The sequence below is a fragment of the Aquila chrysaetos genome, chromosome 3, assembly GCF_900496995.4.
Source record: "Aquila chrysaetos chrysaetos chromosome 3, bAquChr1.4, whole genome shotgun sequence".
In the NCBI taxonomy this organism is placed as follows: domain Eukaryota; kingdom Metazoa; phylum Chordata; class Aves; order Accipitriformes; family Accipitridae; genus Aquila; species Aquila chrysaetos.
The window spans coordinates 13284321-13302625 of NC_044006.1; the positions used below are offsets into that span (position 1 = coordinate 13284321).

An 18305-nucleotide genomic window follows, 5' to 3' on the forward strand; every position below is an offset into this window, starting at 1 on the left:
CAAGACTTCAGCATGCCACTGGAAAGCAAGGGAAGCATGCCATGGCTCCTCCATGGCACGAGCGCCCCACACAGCTCTCCCTGACCCCTGCCCACAGCCCCCATGAGCCGGGACTCACCACAGCACCCAGAAACCCTGCTGACAAGCACAGCGTAAATGCAGCCCAATTTCCAAAAAGCTTTTATTTGGGGGCAGATGCATTTTCCAAGCACAGGCACTTGGCTGGAAAGCTCTTTACCACCTCTCGCGAACTTGGCTCCACACAGCACAGCTCCTGCCCCTTGCAAGCATTCCTGGGAAAGTATCTTTTTTGGCAATCTCCGCTGCAGTAACACAGGCTGCAGATCTGAAGCCCCGTTTACAATACCTCGAAGGAGGGGAGATAAGGGCAGGAAATGCCTCTCGGCATACCACGTGTGGCACTCCCACCCTGCTCCTTTTCCAGGCCACTTCTGCTATTGTTTGCTGAAAGATGAACAAATATTTTCAAAAACACACCTGAAGTAGAAACGAGGACCTAATTCTGCAGGTTTATTAAAGTAAAGAAAGCTTATTTCAGAGTTTCCCTGTTTCCCCCCCCAAAAGCTGGAAGCTTTCTTGGTGGTATTAGGACTGCACCTTGGAAAGAGCAACAGGACATTGATTTATAAGGAGAGGAGAAGCATGGCTTGCTCTACTTGCCTGTGTTTCAGCTTTCCTGCATGCACCTCATCCTCCAGCAGCTCCTCTGCTCTGACAACAGACAAAAGGGAGATTCGAGTGGCCTACAGAAGGGAATGAAATGGAGACGGGAGATCCACAAATACCAGGGGACATCTTCTGGAAGTACCAGACACCAGTGTCTCCTCAAACCAACCAGCAAATGAACCTCTAAAGGAGCAGAGAGGTCACCATGAGAGGTCTTCCTGAAGGGGACACAGCTCAACTTCTCCCAGACTTAGGCACAAGTCCCCTAGCATCCTCCACAGACCCCAGAGCCTCAGAAAGACTTTGACTCCATCACTCTGGCTGCCTCTTTTCCAATGACCTAGTTTCTTCCCTGTACCAAAAAATGTCACATTGACTTCTCATTGCACAAACTGGTCAGTCTAACTATAGCACAGTTTCAGGCCCCAGCATTTGTTTACCTGCAAAGCGACACAGAAGCTGGCTGTGTGGGTGTCTGTGGTTTGCAAGGCATCGCATTTTGGTTTCTGTTTTATTTAAAGAAGAAAAAAAAAAAAAAAGTGTTGTTCCTCGTGTTTGACCGAGCTGTGTTTCCATGAGCTCAGCAGATCTGCCCGTCGCTGTGCTGAGCACATCCTGCCAGACGCACGCGGCCCCTGGCCCTGCAGGGACAACGGGCGACTATTTCAGGAGCCAAAAGGAAGGTGAGATGCTCACTATTGTATTGCGCTCATGCCATCACCTTCCTCTCGGCACTGCGGCAGAGACAGACCCGCTCCAACCGTGTCAAAGATCAGTCTCTACAAAGGGCATGCAAGTGTCGGCAAACACAATTGGTTTTTTAAAAAAAGTTTGCATTTCCTGTACATTTTGTCTCACGTTAGTACAAGATTCATCTCACTAAGCCCAAAGGACTTTCAGGGCACTGGTTATTTACTTGCAACATGAGAAGAGATGGCGATTCTTTGAAGCGAGAGTTTACTGAGTCAGTGGTTGCAACAAGATGCCTACCCCGTACCACCAACCCTGCCTGGAGGGGTCCTTCATCTCCTATGCACACACTTCTTCCCATTTTACATTTAGAGGTTGGCACTTGCATCCCGCAACGGAGAAAAACAAGTATGCTTATTCTCCTGTTCCAGCACACACTCAGAGCTGCCCCCCTCGACCTTCCTAAAAGCATTCAACTTGCAGACACTTTGCCATAATATTGCTGAGGTTGGAGCTGGATCCATTAAAAGAGCCATGCTGCTGAGTGATGCTGGGGAGCCTTCTTGTCTCCCCACCAGACGATGAAGCTGGAGGTAAGACCTGCAAATCCTCTGTCACATCTCCCCAAGGCACTACTTAAAGCACAGCATGATACTGAAGCAGAACACAAACACTTACAAGAGTCCTTCACTTAAGTGTCATCAAATGACTTCAGTTTTATTCCACTTAAAAAAAATAAACACAAACCATTGAAGAGCAACCCTTGAATGGGACACCTTGAAATGAAATAGTTCAGCAACTAGAGAATTCTTCTAAGTTGTGCATCTTTGAAGCAAAGGTAAAATTCAAGACCCAGATATGTGAGCAGCCACTTCTGAAATCAAGATCATTCGCATTCGCTGTATCACTTGTGGGGAGGCACCTGCAGGATTGGGCCCAGCCGATTAGGTGAAGCGTCTGCATTTGCAGCATAAAGTCAAGTCAGTGGCATGAAGAGTACCAGAAATAGCCCTCTCCTCCCCACCCCAAGCTAATCTTCTCTCAGCTGGAATTGGAAACCAAGCACGAAAGCCTATAGGAGGGATCTGAGCACATAAGTAGCCTGCAGAGGACATGGCTGCCCAATTTATTTATGTCATTAAGAGTCAACTCCTGCACCATGGCAAGGTGAGAAATTGCCAAACTGACCCCTTCTGCTTCCTACGAGGGCCAAGGCCAATCTATGCCATCATCCTGCCCCATGAAATGCTAGATGACCAGCCCATCACAGCCCTTTTGCTGAACCCATCCTCTGGCAACAAGCACCAACGAAGAATTCACAGGCTTCTCTTTCAGGCATCACTTTCAGGATTGCCACTGCTTGATGATCCAAAGCGGCTGAAGATGCATGTTCTGTATTGCTGTTTCTGCTGTTGGCCAGGATCTCCCCAAAGTCTCAGAGGAAGCAGCAGAGCAGCTCTTCATAGCTTGCTCCCCGATGAGGGAAAGAGCTCATTGGCAGCCCAGCAGCCATAACACTGTCCGGAGACAGCCAGAAAGCTACTGAGAGAAGGAGGTGAGAGACTTGAGGGACAGGCAGGAGCAGTAGGGAAAGAAAGGCCCAGGAGTTCAACTGTCCCCAAGGGAGAACAAGGAGGGGGACACAGGGGGGCTGCCCAAAGCATGGATGTGCCACGGGGCTGACCATACACAAAGACCCAAGGTCCATTCCCTCCCTCCCCGCAGCCCAGACCAGGGGTGAGAAGGGCAGCAGCATCCCCCTCCCGCCTCCCTGGAGGAATATGTTCCAAGTCATTTCCTAAACCGTGTCACTGCCGAGCACGTAATCACGCCAGCTCTGCCAAGGCGCTCCCCACCCCACCACTGTCACGCAAGCTGCTCCTTGTAGCAATCCGCAATACATTTTGGGGCGATGGGAAACCAAACCCCACTTCTGGCCTGCTGATGGGAACAGTGAGCCCTGTTCTGGATCAAGAGCTCTTGGGGTTTGTAGAGTTTTTTGGGTGTTTTTTGTTTTGTTTTGGTTTGGGTTTTTTTATTAGTACAGGGTGATCAAGACAAGAAGGTCTTTCATGCTAAGACCACCACAGCCTAGAACCAGGATTTCCTTCCTTATTATAACTGCTTCTCTCACCTCCTGCCTTTTGGAAAAACATTTAATTAGAGCATCGTCAACGAGGGCACTGCATCAAGCCCAACCACCCAACTACCCAAACCACTACAGCCTTACGCACCTATAACAGGGGACTCAGCCACTGGGTCTTCCAAATGAAGACAGACAGCGGGTCAGATACCAACAGCAACCATACAGCAAACTGGGAAAGGGAGCTCAAATCACAAGAGACACACCTGCCCCTCCGAGGAATCACGGCCCCAAAACATTTGCTTTCATCTGCAATGCTACAGGACAGTCACATTTCCTACAAAGCCCAGGGGAGGAGGAGGAAAGAATGATCGTGGTGAAAGGCTGCAGTGGTAAGCAATTCAAAACACAGCACTTCCAGCCTCCTGAAGGGTCTCCTTTCTTTTCTGAAACTGAAACTGTTATTTCTCTAATATCACACCCTGCCAGGCAGGTTGTACCATCTCCCTTGTCTGGATCTCTGTGCAACCACTGCGACGCAGGTGGGCACTGACCACCATCTCCTCCAGCATGTCAGGGCTGATAGCAAAGCTGAAATCAGAAACCTGCCGCTGGTAACACACACACCCTGAACGCAGCCCAAGGCAGCACATTAAACAACAGCTTGACATACACCTAAGCCAGTACTTTCAAAATAATATGCAACAAACCCTTTTCCAGAGGTCAAGAGCATCCACTGATGAACAGATGAATACAGAACAAGGTCACTTGCTTGACTTCAGGCAGCCAACTCACTGCAAGAGCTACACCATCACCTCAGGATTGTTATTCCTAGTCCTGGGCTCCAGCCATGAGGTACTGGTGAAACCCTACTCGTCCCTCGGTGCTACTCTAACAGCTCCGGCCGTTGCTTCTGGTAGCAAATTCTCCTTGAACGCACCATGTGATTCTCCCTGCACCGTGCTGCGAGCCCCACAGCACCCGCAGGTTAACCGCACAGGTGAGTGAAAATTATGAAAATTGTTGCTGCATGATTTAATTTCACTGGTATTTTAGAAGCAAACAGCTCCTTTCCTCACTCAGGGCTTCTGCAGCATTTTAAGCAGCAGATGCTCAGTGCTACCAAATGAATGGTTCCTCCTGAAGGAATGAAGGGGAAAATGGCAGGAAACATCACTTTTAAAAAAAAAAAAAAAAAAAAAAAAGAGGTTTCAACCAAGACCCCTTGGAGAACATAAATCCTACAGTCTGCGCTGGAGTGCTAGTGAGGAAGACCAGGTACAGAAGTCTTCTGGGCGAGAGATCTCATCAGAAATCGGGAGTTTCGGGAGAGATTCTTGGCTTTCCCACAGGTTCCTTGTATGCAAAGTAAGTAACTTAATCTGTGCCCCAATTACCTTCTTAAAGTGAAGATACTGTTTTACCGATCTGAAGCAAAGGAAGTTTCATTGCTGCTTGATGCAAGGGTAAGTTTGGTGGTGAAGGTGCATCAACGTAAGTTATTTTTCTAGCTTAATGGAAAGCTCAAAATTTAAAGCTAAATTCTTCCCCACAGAATTAAACACATTTTGGTTCGGCCACTTTATCTCTAGTTCCAGATAATCTCTCCCTTTTCAACGAGCTCCTTCCTAGCAGTGGGAATGAAATACGAGCAAGAAGAAAAAAAGTGAAACAGCAAGTCAAAAAATCTTTTTGAGCCGATGCTGGTAACAGAAAATTGTAAGTGCCTCATTCTTTTCTCCTCCCAACTGTTCCACTCGTAACAATATTGGCAGTTGTTTGAGGAAAGCCCCTCAGTATTTTCACTATATATTTCCTGTAAACACTCAACACAGCACAATATACATTCTTTTTCTCACCAATATTTCAATGTGGGCTTCCTTAAAAAAGGACCTTCTGTGCCAAGCAGTCCTCCCCCACATCAGCGTCCTTGGAAACACGCTGCTCTTTCCAGTGGCACCTCAGTGACAAGCAAAACAAATCTGTGGTGGTCCCCAGATGTACATATGCCAGCCCTTAAGCTCCTATCTACAGCTGGAGAGCTGGGTCTTTGGGTTCATTGGACACGGCCGCAGCCACGGAGGGCTTTGCTTTAGTAGGACACAAGCCCAAGCACAGCTTACATGCATGATTTAAGAGCAAGGCAGAGCATTAAAGCTAGACCTGCACAGCGCTTGTTTCCCTCCACGTGGTTCTTGTGCAAAGCTGCTCCTTAAGCCCAATTCCCAGCGCAAGGCAGCAGGACTTGGAGGCGTTTTAGAAAACCTTAATCTAGAAGCTCCGTAGAGCAAATGCTCTTTTCTATGTCTGCTCCACAGAGCTCTCTTGAGGCTGCCACTTTTCTGCATTAAACTGTGCTTGCCTGGGTAGATTTTCAAATCTAGAACTTTTATGTTGATAGTTTTTATGTTCATTACAAGTCTGGGGTTTTTCCTCCCCTCTCCATTTTTATTCCCTAGCATCCTACTTACCAACCAGGCTCCGGAGGCGAGGCAGCCAAGCTCCGCTCTCGCTGGCTCTCCCTCCACATCCATGGGCAGGGTGGGCTCTTCCAGCCCCCGGTTTGAGGCGTAGCTCCAGACCAGGCGCTGGGTGCACCTTTGAGGGTGCCTTGGAGCTGCAGCAACTGCTCAGCCTCCTTTTGCTTTCTGAGGGTGAAACATCAGGTTTGCCTCCTGCTTTCAGGTCAATCAGTGAATCGGTAAAAACAGACACCCTGGGGTCTTGGCCATCAGCTTGCCACACAGAGAAGGGAGAGGGATATTTCAGTTAGCTTGAACTTGAAAATCTAACCGTGATTTTGAATCGAGTTAAAAATCAGAAACTATGTTCGGGGCTCAGTTTCAAACTACACACCAGAACAAGCCATCCCCTTTTAACCTGGTGTAATAGAGAAAACTATTCAACAGCCTGTAAATCTGCAGAGAGCATGCACTAATTGTACTGATTCTTCTTTTTCCTTAGATGAGGACTGTATACATCAAGCCACAAGCAAAGCTCTTCCCTCTGCTCCCCACTGACTGTACCCAAGACAGCACAGACACAGGCTCGGGGCAGCACATAGGACTCTAGAGAAGACGATGCTTGAAGACAAGGAAATTTTATTCCTTCAAGAATTCATTACATACCACTCCCCTCTCCCCTTTGCTCTCCCAAAGAAAAGTATCTGCTAACAAAATTTATCTCTAGCGTCAGAGGAGCAGCAGGATCCCTGCCCTCAGGCAAAGAAAGATCAGAACAGGATTTCTGTGCAAACATGAACCGAATCCCAACTTCCCTCGCACGAGAGCAGTCCCATCTTCTGAGCCAGGCAGTAAAATATTGAAGGAAAGGCATGCAGCAGCTCCGATTATGTGGAACAAAAATTAATTGAGGGCATAAGTCTCCGATTCAGCTCTCCATTTATTTTTTCCACAGCACATTATATGTGAGTGTGGGTTGCAATGCAGACACCTGCAGGGAAAGCAGCCCAACCCATCTGTGACAGTGATATTACCTCCTTTTATTTGTTTTCCTGGTTAAAGCTTCCATTTTTTATCAGCCCTGCAACAGACAGATGTGGGGAGTCCTCCAAAACTGCATCCCCCTTCCTGACATCTTAAACTACACATTTAGAGATCTGTAATTTGAAAAACAACAACATTTTTTTTTCCCAAAACAGGCTTTAAAATAAGACATGTGAAAAAAACAAAGCTAATTTCCAACAGAATCTCAAAAACACCATCGCAAGAGCCCACACCCTTCCCTTAAGATACAAATTAAAGCCCTATTCGCCCGCACCCCAGTCTTTTTAACAGAAATCCTTCTATTGTCTAAAGCCACTTACACACATTTTGGCCCATGGGAAAAAAAGGAAAAAAAATCCTGGGAACAGCCCTATTCTGGCACAGCAACAAGCTAGATAAGTGCCTGGATTTTCCATATACAGCTCCTAGGCACCTCAAGCCGTGCCAACATGGGATGTTTCAGCGGCAGGGCTTTTGCAGGGTCTCAGCTATTAAGAGGGATGTGCCTTTCCCAGGGGATGCCCGCTCTCGTTGTCACCTCTGTGCCGTGCATCAGTGCATCACACAGAGGTGAAACAAGAGCGGGTACCCCACCTGCCCCCATACAGCTATGCAGCCCCCCACGGCTGTGCTTTACTACAGCAGGCTGGGGGACGCAGCATCCCCCCAGGGACTTACCATCTGATGGGAGTACATTCCTCTATTTTTAATTTTTTTCTGGTTTCTTTGCCACAAGAAGAGTCCTGCCTTGCTCTTCTCTTTCCAAGGCAAAGGTGTGATTCTGCCAACTTTGTGGCACTGCGGTGACAATGCCAGCGGCCAACAAAGCCACCACAACAACAGTCAGATGGGAGGAAGGGACAATGCATGTTCGGTTCACGCTGTGAGATGATGCTGGTATGCAAGAGAAGACTCATCCCTGCACATCCATACTGGAGTTTGCTATACCAATGTTGACACCAAGAGATAATAACTACTTCCAAGCTGGACACCTAGACCATAGCACACGGTCCAAGGTCAGGTCCAGTGGGATGCATCAGCTCGTGCAGAAGGTAGGATAGGTCCCCAGGCTACCAGACCACGGGAGCAAATACCATGTAGCCCACTAGCACCAGGCATTTGTCCCCAGCCATGGGACAGATGTCACCAGCTGGGCACAACCACCACCCAACTTGGAGCACCCAGGTGCCAGAGCCAAAAATGCCACACAGCCCATCACGGCATGAAGAGAGGTTTTGAGAGACTGGTAAGAAGCACTGCTGTCAGGATGATGCGGTGCTTTGTGGTGGGCTTGGATATGACTGGCAGGATTTGAAAGTATTTGCTACACACCTGACAGGAGGAATATTGATTTTGGGGGAGGTTTAAAAGAGGATGCTCTTTCCAACAATCCGATTTACCCTTTTAAAATAGCAGTTGTATTTAATTACTGCTAACAAAATGCTTTCAACTCTTATGCTTACAGACACTGTTGAGCATATCTATGACCATTCCAATAATCCTCGAAAGATCTTAACCAAACAACACAAAAAAGGTGCCCTCCGACCCATCCTGCATCCATCAGGGAGCCCATACGCCTACTTAGGATGGTGTTGCCCACCTGCCTCTGCTGTGCAGGGACCACAGCAGGGTGCCCGCAGGCTCTTCTGGGAGAGTAAAGACGTGAGACTTTGGGAAAAATGAATTATCCATGCTACAGTGTGGGATGTTTTGCTCCATACGGCTCAAACATCTGGATTTGTTGTCTAAGGCACAACCCTTATACCTTGGTGAACTCTGCAATGACTTACTTATTCCACTGCTAAACCATGCAGATGCCACCCCTCCACTCCAGAAAATTCATCCTCCTGCCCACCTAGCCTTTGCAGGTCAAAGTCAGCCACCAGCATGCAAGAAGGGGGCCCTGAGGCTGCTGATCCGACACTAACAGACCTCCAGCACAGCGGGTCAGGCTTCCCTGCAGCATGCCGACAAGCACCATTCTATAGTTGCTGCTATGGGGTACCACAGTATCAGCCCATTCGCAACGGCAGCAAAGATCAGTGCCACCAGATACTGTTACCGCAGGGCAATCAAGACTGTTTTCCCTTGAAGCCTGCAGAAATATTATAAGGCATCTTCTAGAAAGTTGAACCATAATACTTCAAGAGGACAAAAGCTCCTTAAAATGCAGATCAGCAGAAATCCTGCATGGGAAGCAGGCTGCTGCTGGCAGGCCTTGGCTGAGGAAAAGCATCTCCGCCAACAGCCCTACCACTGCCTCTCGCTTCCACCTCTACCCAAGCACAGCTCCAAAGTAACTTGCCTTATCTTAGATGCAAACCATCAGATTGAAGCAAAATGTTTTGCTAGCCAAATGCTAAGAAAATGTTAGTACAGCTTTCTGCAGTGCCAACATCACCGGTTTCAGTCTTAAATCAGACACTCAGAGCAGCTTGCCACTGCCTTGCTTGCGAGGCAGATTTTATGCTTCTAAAGTACCTTATTTTTAGGCGCAGTTATCAACCCGCACATCATCATACATGCCCTACTTTCTATGTTTTCTGCATCTACTCTTGGCCACAGTCAGAGATGGTACATTGGCTTGACTTGCTGCTCTGACAATACAGTCGCTCTGACATTCAGTTTCATCAAATATTTACCACTGCTTAGTTTGAAAATACATGTTTGGACACTTTAGCTTAACTTGACTATGAACATGGTACCAGAATTGCTGGTACTGCTCTCCTCCTCATCAGTCTAGTTCTTACTTTGCTTCTGCCATTTCTGGGATTACAAGCACTAGGGCTCTGCTGCCACAGGCCAAGGAGAACCTCGTCCACCCACAAGCACAAGGTTTAGCCATCCTTCTCTGCTGTCTCAATGTGTAGCCACGCCTGTATGTGCAAACAGGCAGACCTGCCCAGGGGAGAGACTCTTCCCAAAGATACTGAGATTTAAGGGCCAGAACTCAGCTGGGAAGAATGGCTGCTCTTAAGGGAGACTTTCTGTAGAGCTTCCCAGGCACAGGTACGCACCCTGCCGTCTGGCGTGTACCTCACCTGAATATTTGTTCTGAGAAGCAGTTTTATTTGGATGGCAGAAAAATCAGTGTTCTGGTAGTGAAAGTCAAATTCAGGTAGGAGGGGCATCTTAAAGCCAGAAATCTGATCTAATCCTGCAGATGGTGGAGATAGTCCTTCTGCATCCCACTGACACATCTACAGCACAGCTCCCACCAGCTGCTTTGGTGGGTTAAGCAAGTCAGCAAGCAAAGCCCACTCAGTACAAAGCCCCTCTTAATTTCACATACCAGATGAACTCTTGCTCAAGAACTCAGGAATAAAAAGCCAAGCCTTACACAAATTCCCAAATCTCAGCTTAGCACCATAGAGAAAATGATGGTAGATATTACTGGACACTTCACAGCCAACATGGGGCTCACACTTTCCTTGGCCTTTCTCCTCATGTGGGTATTTGACTTTTGAGCTGTTGAGCAAGTAATCAAGCAGAATTTGTGCCTGTGAAATGCTGCCAACATCCAATATTGCCACATGGAGCCACTGTAGAGCAATGCCTCATACTTGGGGTTTTCCCATACAGATCATTAGAGATGCCGTGACTATGCCATAATGTCAGATGGAGCAGTTGTGACAAAGTTAAGGCAACCAGCAACGAAGAGCGAAGCTGCACATCTCCAGCCTTCCCCTCCTAGGCTGTCCCCTCTCTTCTCTTCCAGAAGTACCCAACCTGCCACTCCTGCCCCTTCCAGCTCAAGAGCAAAGCATCAAGATGTAGGTAGCGTGCCGACCAGCCCCTCACCTACAGAGCAGAGGCGAGAGCTAATGAGCGAACTCACAAGGGAGGTCTCTTGGCAACACAGGGTAAGAGAAAAGGAGGGGAAAATTGCTGCCAGCTTGTTTGTGTGCACTTAAGGTGGCATTTCCAACCCTGTAATTGTTGCATAATGAATTTAGCAATGGAGTTCAAGAGCTATGATTCATTCAGGCCAAAAAAACATGAGTCAGCGCCCAAAGAATCATGAGATGTTAGAATTATATACATTTAACTTGAGCTTGACAAATCCGAAGGAGCAGTGTAACAGCAGAGTGTCTCAGCACAACTCAAAACATCATGCAAATATCCCCACTCCTCCTCCCAGCCAACGCAAGATGAGAGCAGCACGAGAGCAGCGCCTAGGTCGGCTGTTGCAAATAATTTACGCCTGCCACTTATGCCCAGCTCAGGTTATCAGCCCCAGCTCAGACGCTGTCTCTTACCTAGTGCTCACACTGACTCACCGAGAAAGGTGATAAGGTCCCATCCAGCCTCAGAAAAGACTTTTGTGCAATCTTGCTGTGGACCTCTGGGGAGAGGAACACTCCAGATGCTCATTTCACTGTGTGCGACCAGCACAAAAGCCAGACAGAGGACAGGGAAGGAGAGCAGAGGTGGCTGTGGGAGGCTGGCGGTCAGGGTGCTACAGCAAACCACAGAGGTGGTGGTGGGAAAGGAGTGCAGATCTCTGCAGGGGATCGAGCAAGAAACAGGGCAGAGTTATTACAGAAAAGGATGCCTAAGGTTAAGGAGCATGTGCAGATTGCGGGGAGGTGATGCAGAGAAGACCTCATGAAAAATAAGATGTTTTCCTAGCTCTCTTGGGTGATTTTGTTTAAGTCATGCCCTGTATTCTGTGCTTACAGAGCTTGCGTATATGGAAAGTAAAGTTATTTTCAAGTGAGATAGGGTGCAAATTCAAAGCAGAACAACTATTCTGGGTTAACTCCCCAGGTGGGTTCTTATTCTAGAGTGGCAGTACCTTTTTCTAGTTTATTTCACTTTAAAAATAGATTAGGCCAATGGTTCTGATCTGCAAGGCCATGGTAGCTGGCCCGCTGCTTTTAGAGCATCCTTAATTAGGGCCTGGATATGGGGACACGGGGGTTCCAGGATGCAGATTTGATAGTCCAAATTTGGAAACATTAATCTAAACCAGGAATGAAACAACCACCTGCAGGAGGGTCTGCACAGACACCGCTTGGGCAGGACCTGCTGCACAGCAGCTATTCCTGCAGCAGGCACACGGGAATGCACCTTGGCAGGGGCACAGACCATGCAACATGCTCTGCCAACCACACACCAAACAGCACTAGATGAAACCCCCAATCTGCACTTCGCACGCAACCAAAAACCTTCTTATAATGTTTTTATTTGAGGTTCATTTGAATTTACCATTTATCAAGCTTCCATTTAGCCTCATTAATCACAGCCTATCAAGCTCTTTCAAATGCAAACATAGAAAAGTACCCAGCAACTGCACTTCTCGGTTTATCCTTCTGCTGGAATTATGGAAGGCTACAAAGCAGGAATGCCAACCCACCTGTCTCCTGCTTTTCAACCACTTCCCATGGGATGAAATCAGCTGACTATTCTGGAAAAAAACCACACTGATCTCTTTCCTGCCAGCTAGCAACATTCAAGGATAGCAAACAATGTGTCGTGCAGGAGAAAGTGCATCCCTGTGAAAGTCGAGGGGAGAGGCAGATAGGCAGCTCCCGGCAGCACCGGTACCTGCATCAGCACGCAGACGCTGTCTCTGGAAGCAGGGATGGCCAAGTCACCTTTGTCAAAGGCTTTGCATTTCCTATCCGGGCCCCTGGAGCCAGAGATCTCTCAGCTCACCTAATCCACATTGAATGATATGCCATTTGTTTGCATTGTATGGATATTAAGGCTTAGCCTTCCTCAAGCTATTCATATTTTTTTTTCTTGGTGCCTACGTGGCTGTTAAACCCAGTATCAACATGCTTCTGTAAGACCTGCAAGGAAAAGGTGCATCAGGAAGAATCACATTACTCTGAAAGTAACATTTGCCCCAGCTAGCAGAGGTGGCGAGGGGTGCCGCCAAGTCCAGACTCAGTCCAGTATCGTCAGTTCTCACTGACGAACCCTTTCCCGCTTTGCTGTGAGACTCTGGGTGTAGCATTCATTCCTCTCACCTCCCAAAGTCTGACAGTTTTTTCCGCTGCCCTTCGTCTGTGCTGTTTGCTCAAGCCAAGTGCAGCGCTACCCCCTGAAGTGGGAACTATCCTGATTTCAGAGGGGAAGGTGCAAGCAGCCGGTGATTCGCATCGACAATTACCAGTCCCTTACACTGCTGCCAGGAGCAAGGCAAGCTGTGCTTCACGCTGAGCCCGCCGCCAAGCCGGACCTGGCGTAGGAGTGGGCTTTGGCTTAGTCAGAGCTGGAGTCTGACTGCTCCTGGGTACCGTGACTCTCCAGCACCTCCACCCCAGCCAGCGAAGCACCTGGGCTCTGCTGTCCTTTCAGGAGTGTCACCTTCAAAAAAAAAATTTTAAAAATAGAGTATCTATCTATCTATATATAAAGAAAAACATGTTGGACAGCAAAAAGTGACAGTCAACAAATGAACATGCCCTAAACAAGACTTTGGCAAGCGGCACAGCTGGTGTTGACCGGCAGCAGCGCAGGCAGAATGGTGCTGTTGAGATGAATGAGCAAGGGAGCACGTGGAAGGGAGACGAAGAAAGACAAGTAGATTAATAGAAGACGACAGATTTCTAGGAAGATTGCGATAAGCCTCTTTAAACTTCCCTAAAGGATGAGCCAGCTGGCAAGGCCATCCTAGGAGGTGGTGTAACTTGACTAACAGCCTTGCAAAAAGCCAACAGCTGACCCCTTTCACACATCCCAGCTCACTCCTGCAGCTCTTTAAGCAAGGAGGGCTGAATGTGCAGAGCCTGGATGCTTCTACACCAGCGCTCACCTGCAATTACAGCCCTCCTTGCAGAGAAGCTGCCAGCCCTGAACTATTTTCAACAAGCAAACAAGCAACGAGGTCGGGCTGACCATTAGCGCCAGCAGAGCACACCGTCCCGCTCTCCCCGGCCCCGACCAGCCGTACGGCACGTTTCATTGCCCACGCAGGGGCTAATGCTGACCCGCATTCCCAGCCACAGGCCACGAAGCTGCCAGGCACGGCTGGGGAGAGGCATGTCGCTCCTGAAAACGGCTTTGCCAAAGCAGGGACGGGGACGGCAAGGTGATGAGCAGGGTCCCTGCATCATGCTTTTGCCTCCCTCCTAAATTCAGCGCTGCTGGGATCCCTGGCAGAGCCAAGTTCTCCAAAAACATTACACCCCAGTGAGCAGTTTCACCCTCCGAGGAGGAAGAGGAGAGGGCTGTCCACAGGGGAAGGCAAGCTTGAAATGTTAAGATTTTTATACTTTAAGGGACGATACCTTCAAAACCTGTTTGGAGGTGGAGTGGATACCATGCACAGGTATGGCTAACAGAAAGAGTTCGCTACATCCCCTTTGCAGTGCCTCAAAACCCCATAAGTATTTGAAACTGGAGGTATGACCTGGGGCAGCAGAGGGTTTCAGGATGAGAAGAGCAGCAGCCAGTTTGTTTGATATCAGGCAAGTTTTTCTTCTTAGGCCAATTAGTTGGTGATATAATTTGCCCACTAAGGTCACTGAATCATCATTTAGCAGTTTCAAAGGAGACAAGATGAACTGCAGGCCAATTTTCCCCCTCCAGCTCAATGAGTGATTCAAAATGCTGTTAATGATAGTGGTTCATAAGTATCTGGCAGAGGATTTGAGAGGGCAATTTATTGCCCAAAAAGAGACTGACCTATTTCATGCCAAAGAAACTAAGCCTGTGAAGATGTAGGACCTGATTTTGCTATCTTACTTTACCCAAGAGCTGCCAAACTTGAGTCAGGCATTGGTAAAAGCAAAAAGAAGCAGCAGACCCAAAAACAGGTTAAGGAAGGTCACAGTCAAAACCCACTTCGTCACCTGCAGGCAAGAGATGTTTCTAAGGATGGGGATAAGAAAGGAGTAACATCCCCAGAAGACTTTTAGCACAAACCCTGCATTTTCCCAAGTTTATATAAGATAAAAATGAGACATCCCCTCATCCACAAAAGCTTCATTATTTGTCAACCTCAGGCTCCATAACCAGTAAACACTGGTTGATGTTTTTCTTCTTACTGGATGAAATGTGCCTACAGGCAACAGGCATTTTATAAATTATTAAACCAAGGGAAAATAAGGTTCCAACAAAGTGGCTGCAGAAGCACCAAGGAGCTGGTACAATTGGTACCAGCACACTCACACAGAGTCATTTTTCCTGCAACGACGGACGCAACAAGAAGACATTGTTAGAAATGGGCAGCCCAGACACGTGGTCTTGATGGCAAAAAGAAGACACCGTATCTCAGCATTTCATCACATCCACCACAGATATCTGAAGTTCAACACTTTAAACCTTATTTTTCTTACAAAATAGTCACTTATGTTTTCCAGTCAGAAGGAAAATGTGTGGGGTTTTTTTTTCAACTTCAAGAGAGGTCTCAGGACATGAAGCAAAACCCATAAAACTAATGTAATAAGAGTATTTTCAACGTCATCCACAGTTTTTAGTCCAACCCACAGTGTAGAGATTAAACGAGGAAAGGAAAAAAATAAACAAAAAAGTATTCTTCACATTCAGGATTTAATACATTACATCTTTCACAACAAACATGATCCCCCTTCCAGACTAAATTCAGTTCCAGCCAGAAAAACCCCTTCTGCTTTCTGCCATAACAGCGCTTGGCCCTTCCATCTGTGAAAAAGCACTTAACAGTAACAGCAGGGCTCAGGGCACCCGGGTCAAGGCAGGCTGGGTCAAGGTGAAAGCTAGGGCAGCTCAGGCAGCTGCTTCTCCCGAGGTTCCCTGAGCATTTGATAGGGAACACAGGAGGGCTCATACAGAGACAGTTTGTGTTTTTTCTCCCCCCCCCAGGTTTGCGAGCCCTCTGCTTTCCTTGACAATTTGTGAGAAGCCACTTTTCTCTGCTACTCCGTTGCAGCTTAAAGCATCCTCCTCCCCAAGTAGTTATCACGGTGCAGAAAAGATCTTTTCACGACAAGTAAGCAAAGACATAAACGTGAACTTGTAGGCTTGTCAACAGAAAGCATCTCTACCACCACTGACGCCTCAGACCCCTGAGCTGGAGAAGGGGCTGAACTTCAGGCTGAAGTTCACCTGGTCTGCCAGCATCTGAAGGAGACTCTGTCTGAGAAAGACCTTCATCTCGCACAGAAACCAGTACTTGCAATCCTGATGCCATTTCAGGAATTACAGTTGCTTATATTTATGGTACTTCCAGTATATTTCTTCCACACCCGAATCATGCCAAAAGGGAGAGGATTTCTAAACACAATAAGGAAAACGCATTCACAAGCAAACGGAAGAAATTCACATCTTCAGTGCCTTGGCTTTTGCACAAAGACCCACGGTACAAATGTGTACTTAAATACCAACGCCAAGCGTTCAATGGAGTCAAAACTGCCTTAAAGTGGTAATTGCGTCCTCAGCATTAGATGCGGCCAAGGTAAGGTTAGCCAAATTTACCGAGGGATTAGCCGGGTGCCTGACGCTACCCGGGGAAGGCAGCGGACTGCATTATTTAAGTGACTCCCGCCAGCCCGGTCTAGGATTGCACAGGGCTGGAGTTACCGAAACTCCGCGGCGTGATTGCAGCCGCTGCCCTGGCCGCGGCGGGGACCCCGCTCCGCGCCCGCGGAGCGCTCCGCGGCCCTGGCAGCGCCCGGGGCGGGGCGGGGCGGGGAAGGGACACACACACCCGGACGGACACCCCGCTCCCCGGCGGAGGGAGAGCGGGGAGCCCCAGCGCCGCGCCCGCAGCATCCCGCTCGGCGGCGGCCGCCGGCCCGGCCCGGCCCGGCCCCGCTCCGCTCCGCTCCGCTCCCCTCCCCGCGCTGCCGCGTCCCCGGCCCCGCACTCACCCGCGGCAGCTCCACGCGGCGCAGCGGGCCCGGCCAGGCAGGTGGGCAGGCAGGCGGACGGGCAAGCAAGCAGGCAGGCAGGCAGGCAGGCAGCAGCAGCGGCTGCGCCGCGCAGCCCCTGCCCCGGCCCCCGCCCGCCTCCGGCTGCGGCCGCCGCTCCGCTCCGCTCCGCCCCGAGGTGGGGCCGCGGAGGGGGGCGCGGCCGCGGAGGGGGCGCGGATCCGGCACGCCGCAGCCCGTCCCTCCGCCCGGCCCGGCAGGTGGAAGGCGCGGAGCGGAGCGGAGCGGGGGAGCATCCCCGGGGATGTGGCAAGAGCGGCTTGCGCGGAGCGTCCTGCCTCCCGGGGTGCGGGGAGGGCCTTGAGAAACGAGGGCTTGTCGGCATTTGGGCGGGTGGGGCTGGGGGGGTGTGTGTGTAATTAAAATAAATAAATAAATATTTTTTAAAAAAGGTCTTCAAGTTTTGGGGGAAGGTTGCAGCCGCGCCTCGGCCTTCCCGAGGCTGCCGAGAAGATTTGCCCTGGCTTCTGGCTGGGCGCAAGGTGCGGGGTGCTGCTGCCTGCGCTGAAGTTGGAAGGTCTGGGGAGGATATCCGGGTTAGAAACCGTTTTGCCCTTTTTTCGGCGTAAATAGCCGAGCCCGGCAGCGGGTTCCTGTTTGCCACAGAGCCAGCTGATGCTAGGGACAGGGTCCCAGAGCATTTTTTAGGAGAAACTAAAAGCCACCCCCAACGCCATGCAATGTTCACGTCAGGCTTTTAAAGCACAATGCCTGATGCTGAAAACAAATGCCATTCCTGAAGTATGCCTCATGCCCATTTTAGAGACGGACAAAGAGAGGCAGATAAGAACCTTTGCCAGGAGTCAAAGCCAGTCACCGGAGCCGGGAGAGAAGCCAAGAAGCCTCCTGGGCCAGGGAGTGGCCCGTAGGAGCCCACGCTCACCCCTGCATGGGCTGGGAGCAGAGCAGAGAGGATTCCTCATGCTGCTCTCAGATATTGTGTCTGGGATCAGTTGCCTTTTCTGAGGTGAAATAGGTTTCAGAAGGTTTGGAGGATTAATCACCATCAGCCCTATTTCTCCTTGAGAAAGGGCCTCCGCCCAGACCTAACAGATCAATGGGGTGACAGCTCTGACCATGGAGCTGTGGGGTTCCATTAAAACGTTCTAGCTCAACAAATGCCTTTTGGTTTGAAATGTGACTCGCTCCTTTGAACAGGACAACATGTTGGAAAGTGTTTATGGGTAATAAACCTGGATCTTTGCAATTATACATGAGTGTAAGAGTGCATCCAGAGTGTGAAAGTCTGATTAAGGTGGGAGTTTACTCTGACGAGTGCCTGGGAGCTCTGGCCAGAATTCACACATTACTGCTGCAACATGGCAGAACCGTGTTTAAAGAGCCCAAGTGACACATGGAGACGTGCCTTAACTGTATAAACTTGTCTTGTTGCTGCATTTGTACATGCAAAAATCTGGAAAACAAAGTTGATGAGAAGAAAGTACATCCATGTCCTCCTCCTCACTGGATCCACCG

At 49.1% G+C, this 18305-nt stretch overlaps 1 protein-coding gene across 2 annotated transcripts in view; it reads right to left on the reverse strand.

Moving 5' to 3' along the window:
• The window catches only part of PPP1R16B (protein phosphatase 1 regulatory subunit 16B), a 66380-nt gene extending 49486 nt beyond the window's left edge, over nucleotides 1–16894 (reverse strand). Inside the window, exon 1 of one of the 2 annotated variants that reach the window (XM_030010024.1) lies at nucleotides 16770–16894. The gene's annotated coding sequence lies outside the window, so the exon portion shown is untranslated. Of the gene's footprint in view, nucleotides 1–1603; nucleotides 1708–16769 lie in introns of those variants that run through there. The other variant, XM_030010025.2, reaches the window with a different exon arrangement.
• Between the last annotated feature and the right edge of the window lie 1411 nt (nucleotides 16895–18305).